Below are 9,499 nucleotides of genomic sequence, written 5' to 3' on the forward strand. Positions count from 1 at the left end.
TTCCACATTTAATGCCTTTTAGAATTTCCCATTTTTCTGAAGAAGAAAATTCTTTCAAAAGGCCTGCACAGTGCAGAGAGTGATAGCTGTCATTAATTCTCCCATGTTAACTGTACACCATCTTCCCTTAAACTCTCCACATTTTTCGTAACCTCAAACCTACCATCCTTCTTCCTATAGTGTCTCCACTCAGATTGAGCACACTGTCTGGAACTCTTTTCCTCGTTCCTTTGACCCAAATAGCTCTCAGCCTAAGTGTCAAGTCCTCAGCTTCCTTTCTCACTTGTGCCCTGTGCTTATTCCCAATGCCATATAATCAACCAGTAAATGTTTAGGTTGCCCATAAACTGTCCTCTGGCCTTTGTGCATTTATTTGAAAGATTTTGATTGATGTTGGCCTATCTCACTCAGAGTAAATTTCACGAGGTTAACGAGACTGAGTCCGATTTGTTTCTCTTTGAGCCTAATAACAGCACGTAGTAGGCAGCCAATAGGTTTTGACTGAATGAGTACCCTGCGTTAATGAGGAAGTTATCACATGGATAATCAATTAAAACAAAGATTGTGCATTTAAGTACAGGTGTCCTAACTGAAACAACTAAAAAGCTAAACAATGTATTTAATAATATAATTTTTTTTAAAGTTTGAAATAGACATGGTCATTTTCACAAAAACCTAGTAAACTGAACTGTATTTGCCTTGGAGTGAATGTCCAGTGCACTGTGTGGACCCTTTCCTTATTTCCAGGTAATGTTAAGGTCATCTTTTCTTTTCTACCAAAGTCATTTCCTACATACATCTGGTACTTTGTATGTAGTGATAAATCTCTGATTACTTGTGTATCCTCTCTAAAATGCTCTTAGTTTTTCAACTACCTCCACTGAGTCTGTGCCCCTTTGTTACCCTAGCTTGGTGCCTGATACATAGGAGCTTGTCATTACATTTTGTTTAGTAAAGTCATTTGTTGTACTCAATACAATTTCGCTTTTTTGTGTCTGCATAGCTTAGTTGCTTACGAAGGGCTGTAAATTTAGTCAATCCTAAACAAATTCCAACAGAAGTATTTTTAATGCAATGGACAGCAAATTCCAAGCTTCATCTGGAAAACAACAATCCATAACAATTGTTTAATCGAATGGGAAATAAGAATGATGCTGGACTTGTTCCCAAAGATTATAAATATATTATAAACCTGGAGTTATTAAATTAGTAAGATACTAGCACAGAACACATTGGAAAGGTCCAGGAAACATTATAGCCAATATCAAATGGTTCAAGTATGGTAAAACATGACTCATGTTAGTGGGGGAAATGAAGAACGGTAATAAATGTTAGGAATATCAGCTATCTTTTGGATTAAAAAAAATTAGACCTAACTATGAAAACTAATTTAAAAAAAAAAACTAAGAATGCATTAAAAAAAGACTTTTCTCTGAAATAGAGATCAAACCATATCTCAGAGTCTTAGGAGGTTTAAGGTAGTTGATACCTACAACACAACATATCAAAATATAGTAAGATTTTACTCATCCTATTTTTTATAGCATTTAGGCTTGTGTCTTGCTTAAAATACTTACTTTACAACAATAGTGACATCCTCTCTGTTATTTTACCCAAACATTTCCCCAACTTGAACAAAGAATACTGGGATTTGGAGACACGTAGTCTGACACAAGACATTTTTTTTCCTCACCAAGTAGTCTATATGACCTTAGATCTAATACATAAATAGTAATGAAAAACCTATAAAAATGTTGTAATAATCAAATTAAAAAACAAATGGTAGTCTTGGAGAAAGTATTTGTCAGGTGTAGAACAGTTAAATAATAAGAACATCACAATATGCAGAGGGAGCCTTCAAATCTAAAATAAAAAACTTAAAAAATAGAAAAAAGATATAAGCACACAATTTAGAAAGCTAATATCATTAAAACTTTGAGATGATGCATAAGTGGGAAATGTGAATTTAAACAACAATGAGATCCTGTTTTTTATGCAAATCACTAAACAACTTGAAGATTGTTTACAGTCAGTTGAAAACAACTTGAAGATTGATATTATCAAGTATTGCTGGAAATGTGACCCCAAGGAAAATTTTATGTACACTTTTTGGGAATTTAATACAGTAAGGAATTTTTAAATGCAAACAGATTTTAGCAAAATTTAAATTTGTATATTTTTCAAATTAACAACACTAAGTATCTATGTCAGATTGTAGTATAAGTGCATCTTCTTATTATTTGGGTTTTTTGGTAGTTTTTGGCCAGGGGTGGGTTTGAAACCACGACCTCCAGGATATGGGGCCGGCGCCCTACTCCTTTGAGCCACAGAGGCCCCCTGATACCACCTTATTTTTAAGGCTTTCTTATCAAGTGAGGAAAAACATAACCCATTTGGGAACAAATATTTTCTAATTCTATGTATGATAAGGGATTGATATCCATAATTAATACATGGAATATACAAAGAATTTCTACAACTCAACAGCAAAACAACTCAAAAATTACCCTAAAACTTAAATAGAAATAACTTCAAAAAAGGAACTACTTATGGTAGGCAAATTCATAAAGACATAAAATAAAATATATATTACCAGGACTTGGAGGGAGGTGGGGGAAGGGAATTGATTAATGGCTATAGAGTTTCTGTTTAGGAATGGTGAAAAAGTTCTGGAAACATTGGTAATGTATGCCAAGGCCAATGCCACAGTAAAGTAAGGCATTCAAATGTTTTGGTTTCCTGGTACTTATAAAAGCCATGTTTATGCTATTCTGTATTCTAGCAAGTGTGCAATAGCATTATGTCTAAAACAACAATGTATGTACCTTAATTTGAAAATACTTTATGATTAAAAAATGTTAATGATTATCTGAACCTTGCTCAACTTGGAATGTTTTTGCTGGTAGAGGAGTTTCCCTCGATGCTGATAGCTGCTGACTGATCAGGGTGGTGGTGGTTGTGGAAGTTTTGGTGGCTGTGGCAATTTTTTAAAGTCAAATATTGAAATTTGCCAAAGTGATTGACTCTTTCTTTTACAACAGATTTCTCTGTAGCGTGTAATGCTGTTTGATAGCGCTTTACCCACAAGAGAACTTCTTTCAAAATTGAGGTCAGTCCTCTGAAACCCTGCTACTGCTTTATCAACTGAATGTATGTATTAGAAGACTCGAAATCCTTTGTTCTTTCAACAATGTACAAAGTGCTTTCACCAGGAGGAGAATCCATCTCAACAAACTACTTTGTTCACCCATAAGAAGCCACTTCTCATCCTTTCAAGTTTGAACATGAGATGGAGGCAATTCGATCACATCTTTTGACTCTGCTTCTAATTCTAGCTTTTACACTATTTCTACTACACCTGTAGTTACTTTCTACGATGAAGTCTTTAAACTTCTCAAAGTTAGTTATAAGGATTGGAATCAACTTCGTCTAACTCCTGTCCATGTTGCTATTTTGACCTTCTCCCATGAATTATGTATGTCCTTAATAGCATCTCGACTGATGGATACTTTCCAGAAGGTTTTCAGTTTATTATGCGCAGATGCATCAGAGGAATCGTTATCTATAGAAGCTGTAGCCCTATGTACTTACTAAATAATATTTGAAAGTTGAAATCACTCCTTGATCCATGTGTTGCAGAATGTATTCATGAGCATAAAAACAACATTTATAGAATACTCATCTCTGTCAATGAGCAGTGATATTTTGAAAAGAATCTTTCTTTTCTGAGCAGTAGGTCTCAATAGTGAGTTTAAACTATTCAGTAAACCACACTATACACAGATGCACTGTCATCCAGGCTTTGTGGCTGCATTTATAGACTATACGCAGAATGGATTCAGCATAATTCCAAAGGCCCTAAGAATTTTGGAATGCTAAATCAGCATGGACTTCGAATGAAGATCACCCACTGCATTAAACCCCAACAAGACAGTAAGCCTGCCCTTTCAAGCTTTAAAGCCAGGCACTGACTTCTCCTCTCTATCTATGAAACTCCTGAGTGGCATCTTCTTCCCATATAAAGATTTGTTGTCTACAGTGCAATCTGTTGTTTCGTGTAGCCACCTTCATCAACTATGTTAGCTAGAACTTCTGGATAACTTGCTGCTTCACTTTCTGCTTTTATGTTGTGCAGACATTCTTTCCGTAAACCTCGTGGACCAGCTTCTACTAGCATCAGACTTTTCTTAATCTAATTCCTCACTTCTCTAAACCTTCATAGAATTAAAGAGTTAAGGGCTTGCTCAGGGTTAGGCTTTGGCTTAAGTGAAAGTTGTAGCTGGTTTGAGCTTCTGTCCAGACCACTGAAACTTTCTCCATCTCAGCAGTAAGGCTATTCTGCTTCCTAATCATTCATGTGTTTAATTTCCTTTAAGAACTTTTTTCTGTATTCATGAAGTCATGAGTTTTGTGCAAGAGGTCTTTCAACTTAGCTTTCAACGTGCCTTCCTCACTAAGGTTAGTGATTTCTAGCTTTTGATTTAAAATGAGAGAAACGGGACTCTTCCTTTCACTTGAACACTTAAGAGACTGTTGTAGGATTATATATTGGTTTAATTTCAATATTGTTGTGTCTATGGGAATAAGAAGGCCTGAGGAGAAGTAGAGTGATGGGAGGATGGTCAATTTCTGGAGCGGTCAGAACATACACATCATTTAACAATTAAGTATGTTGTCTCCTATGGGTTCCCCCCACAAAAATAATAGGCACACCTGGCTTTATTGTGCCCCATTTTACAGCACTTCACAGATCTTGCCTTTTTTACAAATTGAAGATTTGTGGCAACCCTAGGTTAAGCAAGTCTAATGGCCCCATTTTTTCCAACAGCATGTGCTCATCTTGGGTCTCTACATCAGCATTATTAGCAGTGAAGTACTTTATAAATAAGGTACGTACTGGCTTGGCACCTCTAGCTCAGTGGCTAGGGCATCAGCTATGTACACCAGAGCTGGCATGTTGGAATCCAGCCTGGGCCTGCCAAACAACAATGACAACTACAACTACCACCACCACCACCACCACCACCACCACCCCGCAAAAAAAAAAATAGCCAGGCATTGTGGCAGGTGTTTGTAGTCCCAGCTACTTGGGAGCCTGAGGCAAGAGAATCGCTTAAGCCCAAGAGTTTGAGGTTGCTGTGAGCTGTGTCGCCAAGGCACTCTACCCAGGGTGACAGCTTGAGACTCTGTCTCAAAACAATAAAAAATAAAAAGTAAATAAATAAGATATGTGCTTTGAGTAAATGTAATGCAATTGCATGTTTAGTAGACTACAATATAGTGTAAGCATAACTTTTATATGGCCTTGAAGACTGAAACGTGTGTGTGACTTCCTTTCATAACAATACTCACTTTATTGTGATGGTCTGTAACTGGGCCGCAGTGTCTTCAAGGTATGACGGTACAATGATACTACTGAAGATCACTGATAGCAGGTTACTGTAACAGATATGAAAATATTGAAAGGTTTGAAATATTTCAAGAACTCTCAAAATATGACACAGAGATTCAAAGTGCATAACATGCTGGTGGAAAAATGGCACTGATAGACTTGTTCTATGCTAGGTTGCCAAAACCAATTTGCAAAAAAACATAGTATCTGGAAAGTTAAATAAAGCAAAGCACGATAAAACAAGACATATTTGCTCTTTTTCTTTAAATGGATACACACACAGCTATAGCCCTTTTTCTTTAATCATAAGATTGTATAAAGGAATTATAATGTTATGACGTTAGATGTAACCTGTATTTATTATATAAGAATTGCACAAAAGACAGGTATAAAAAACAGTCTTATATTGCAACATTTTTGCTATATTTTATCAGTATTAAGTCAATATCAAGCTGAAGTCCATCTGGGAAATGTAAGATAGGTAATGCAATCCTAACAGCAATCCCTAGGAAAATAGATTTATGAAATTGTTAAAAAGAAAATAAAATAAATTTAAAATCAAAACAAGGCTGTGAAAGAGAAACAGAAGAGTAGAGAGATGAGGCAAATAGCAAACAATTAGCAAAAAGGCAGATGTCGATCCAAACTTATCAATGCTTATCTTAGGTGTAAGTGAAATAAATACTCTGATTAAAAAGCAGAGTTTGAACTGGACACAAAGTAAAATGCAATTATATGCTGTATACAAGACAGGTTTTAGCTTCAAAGCAATGTGACATTCTCCAGGGAAACTTGTCTCATAAAACCATAGATTCTGAATTTATTTGCCATAGTTTTCCTTAGCTAGAAATATCCTTCTAAGGTTATTCTGAATATAAGATCTTTTTGTCCTTGCAAATGTGATTATTCCAATTGTCAAGATCAGACCAGTTCACTTACCTTCCTTTTTTGCCCCAGGAGAGTCCTTCAGTGAAAGGAATGAATGGATCAGATCACAGCCCAGCTACTTTAACTCCTTCCTCACCAGGGGAAACATTTTTTTTTTTGGGGGGGGGAGGTATAAATTAATATTTAAGATGTACTTTCTTGCAGAAGAGGTTAAATTTTGAAATAATTATTTTTTTTCAAATATTTACTTATTGATATTTTTTCATTTTTATATTATTGTTTTTATTTCAGATTAATACAAGGATAAAAGTGTTTAGGATACATTGTTTTCAATTCTAAGGTAAAGTTCAAACAGTAATTGAGCCCTTCACCCAGGAGGCATGTTGAACACCCTCACATTGTGCACGTTAGGTTATAATGCCCCCCATTACCCTCCCACCTCTCCCCTTGCCTTTCAGTCCTCTTGCCTCCCCCTTGCTAGACTATACTTGGTTTTTTTTTCTTTCCTGTGAGCATATAGTTGTTTATATATTGTTTTCATATTAGTCTTGAGTACATTGGATACTTTACTATGAAAAATGTGTCTCAATCCCATACAAGTAAACACAAAAGATATAAAGTTTTCATCTTTTCTTTTCTTTTCCTTTTTTTTTTTTTTGCCAGGGCTGGGTTTTGAACCCACCACCTCTGGTATATGGGGCCGGTGCCCTAGTCCTTTGAGTCACAGGCACCGCCCAGTTTTCATCTTGTCTTATGGCTGAATAATACTCCCTGTTGTACATAGTCTGTTCATCCACTCATAATCCAGATCACATTAAATCTGAGTTGATGGGCACTTGGGTTGATTCCATGTCTTGGCAATTGTGAACAGAGCTGCCCAGTTTTCATCTTTTCTTATGGCTGAATAATACTCCATGGTGTACATAGTCTGTTCATCCATTCATAATGCAGATCACATTAAATCTGAGTTGATGGGCACTTGGGTTGATTCCATGTCTTGGCAATTCTGAACTGAGCTGCAATAAACATTCTAGTGCAAATGTCTTTGTGAAAATTATTTTTTTTTCTGCATAGGAACCTAGTAATTTGATTGCAGAATCAAATGGAAGGTTGGCTTTTAGTTCTTTGAGAATTCTCCACATTTCTTTCCATAAGTTTATATTAGTTTGCAATCTTGCCAGTAGTGAAAAAGTGTTCTCTTCTCTCCACAACCACACCAGCATCAGCAGATTCAGGACTTTCTGACATGAGCTAATTTCAGTAGGGTTAGGTGATATCTCAGAGTGGTTTTGATTTGCATTTCTCTGATAATTAGGCATAATGAGTTCATTTGTTTCTGGCCATTCATTTGTTATCTTCAGGAAAGTTTCTGTTCAGGCCTCTTGCCCACCTATAAATGAGGTTATTTGCTCTTTTCTTATTGATTAGATTTCTCTGTAGATTCTAGTTATCACCCCTTTATCAGATTCATAACATGCAAATATCTTCTCCCATTCTGAAGACTGTCTGTTTGGTTTAGTTCTGGTCCCCTTAACAGTGCAGAAGCTTTTTAGCTTAATCATGTCCCATTTATTTATTTTGGTGTTGCTGCAATTGCCAGGTGGGTCTTCTTCATAAAACTTTCCTGGACCAATTTTGTCAAGTTTTTGTTTTCTATAATTTGTATTATTTCATGTCTTAAATTTAAATCTTTTATCCAACAAGAGTCAATTTTTGTTAATGGTGAGAGGTACAGGTCCAAATCCAGTCTTCTACATGTGACTAACCACATGTTCTCCCATAACCATTTATTAAATAGGGGACTTTTTTTCCCCCCATGGATGCTTCTGTTTGGTTTATCAAATATCAGATAGAGCTGTATAGGTGGCTTTGTCTCTAAGTTCTCTATTCTATTCCATAGAACTGCATCTCTATTTTTGTGACAGTACCACACTGTTTTGATCGCTATAGACTTGTAGTACAACCTGAAGTCTAGTGATACCTCCAGATTTTTTTTTTGTATTTCTTAAAATTGTATTGACTATTCAGGATTTTTTTTCTGGTTCCATATAAAACAAGTACTATTTTTTCAAGTACCTCAAAGAAGGTTAGCGTTTCAATGAAGATTGCATTAAATCTGTAGCAGATGACATGATCTTATTCTTGGAAAACCCCAGGAAATCAACTACAAAGCTCTTAGACATGATCAAGAAATATAGGAACATCTCAGGATACAAAATCAATTTGCCTATAAATATTTTTAAACTTTAGCTATGTTTTTTCTTCTTTTTCCGAAAATTACTCTTTGTTCTTCATTTTCCATATTGGTCATCTTCTCCTGAATGATCACTGTCTGTACTATTTTTTTCTCATACCCTGTAGCTATTTGAGTAGAAATTTTGTCTTCATATACTGAATTTTTGTGTATAGCATAAATTAAAGGTCAGACTTCACCCTTTTGGTTGTGGATATGCAGACATCGTTTGTTGCAAAGACAGTTTTTTTTTTTTTTCCATTGAATAGTCTTGGTGCCCTTGTCAAAAATCATTTGTTCAGGTATGTGAGGCTTTACTTCTGAACTCTTTATGCTGTCAGTTTATATATATTCCTTTATGGCAACTACCACTGCAGCCCCCCTCTTCTGTAGTTTGTACTGTAGACTTTTTAAAGGTTTTTGCAATTTTTATGTTTTCCTTATTTTTAGAAAAAATAGTACTCCATCAGAAGATGATGTATTTGAAATGCACATTTATTCATTTATTTTTACTATATTAACCAATTTTCAATTGACACATAGTAAGTGTATGCATTTATGGGGTACATGGGGATATATAATGTATAGTGATTAGATCAGGGTAATTAGCACTTGTTAAAGAACACAAAGTTATAGCTAGATAGGAGGAATGAGTTCTGGTGTTCTATAGCACTGTATGGTTAACAATAATATACGTTCATCTCAAAAGTTGCTCCTAAAGTTGCCATGCATAGGGAAAAGGGGAAATTGCAGCTAAATGTACTTTATTTATGGAATATTTGTTACAAAATTTTACAAAATATTCTGTGTTAGCCACCTCTTTGTGAAATCTTCATCACATCACTTTGACAAACTTATTTCAGATCTTCTGGGTATATACCCAGAAGTGAGGTTGCTAAATCATAAAGTAATCCTATTTTTTGATTTTTGAGGAACCTCCATACTTTTTTCCTTAATGGCTGCACTTACTTATATTCTCACCAACT

General features: G+C 35.4%; 1 pseudogene; it reads right to left on the reverse strand.

Moving 5' to 3' along the window:
- Nucleotides 1–1,473: 1,473 nt before the first annotated feature.
- Nucleotides 1,474–9,499, reverse strand: part of LOC100956614 — a 20,664-nt pseudogene continuing 12,638 nt past the window's right edge.

The sequence above is a fragment of the Otolemur garnettii genome, unplaced genomic scaffold (genome assembly GCF_000181295.1).
Source record: "Otolemur garnettii isolate 467f Iridium unplaced genomic scaffold, OtoGar3 scaffold00079, whole genome shotgun sequence".
In the NCBI taxonomy this organism is placed as follows: domain Eukaryota; kingdom Metazoa; phylum Chordata; class Mammalia; order Primates; family Galagidae; genus Otolemur; species Otolemur garnettii.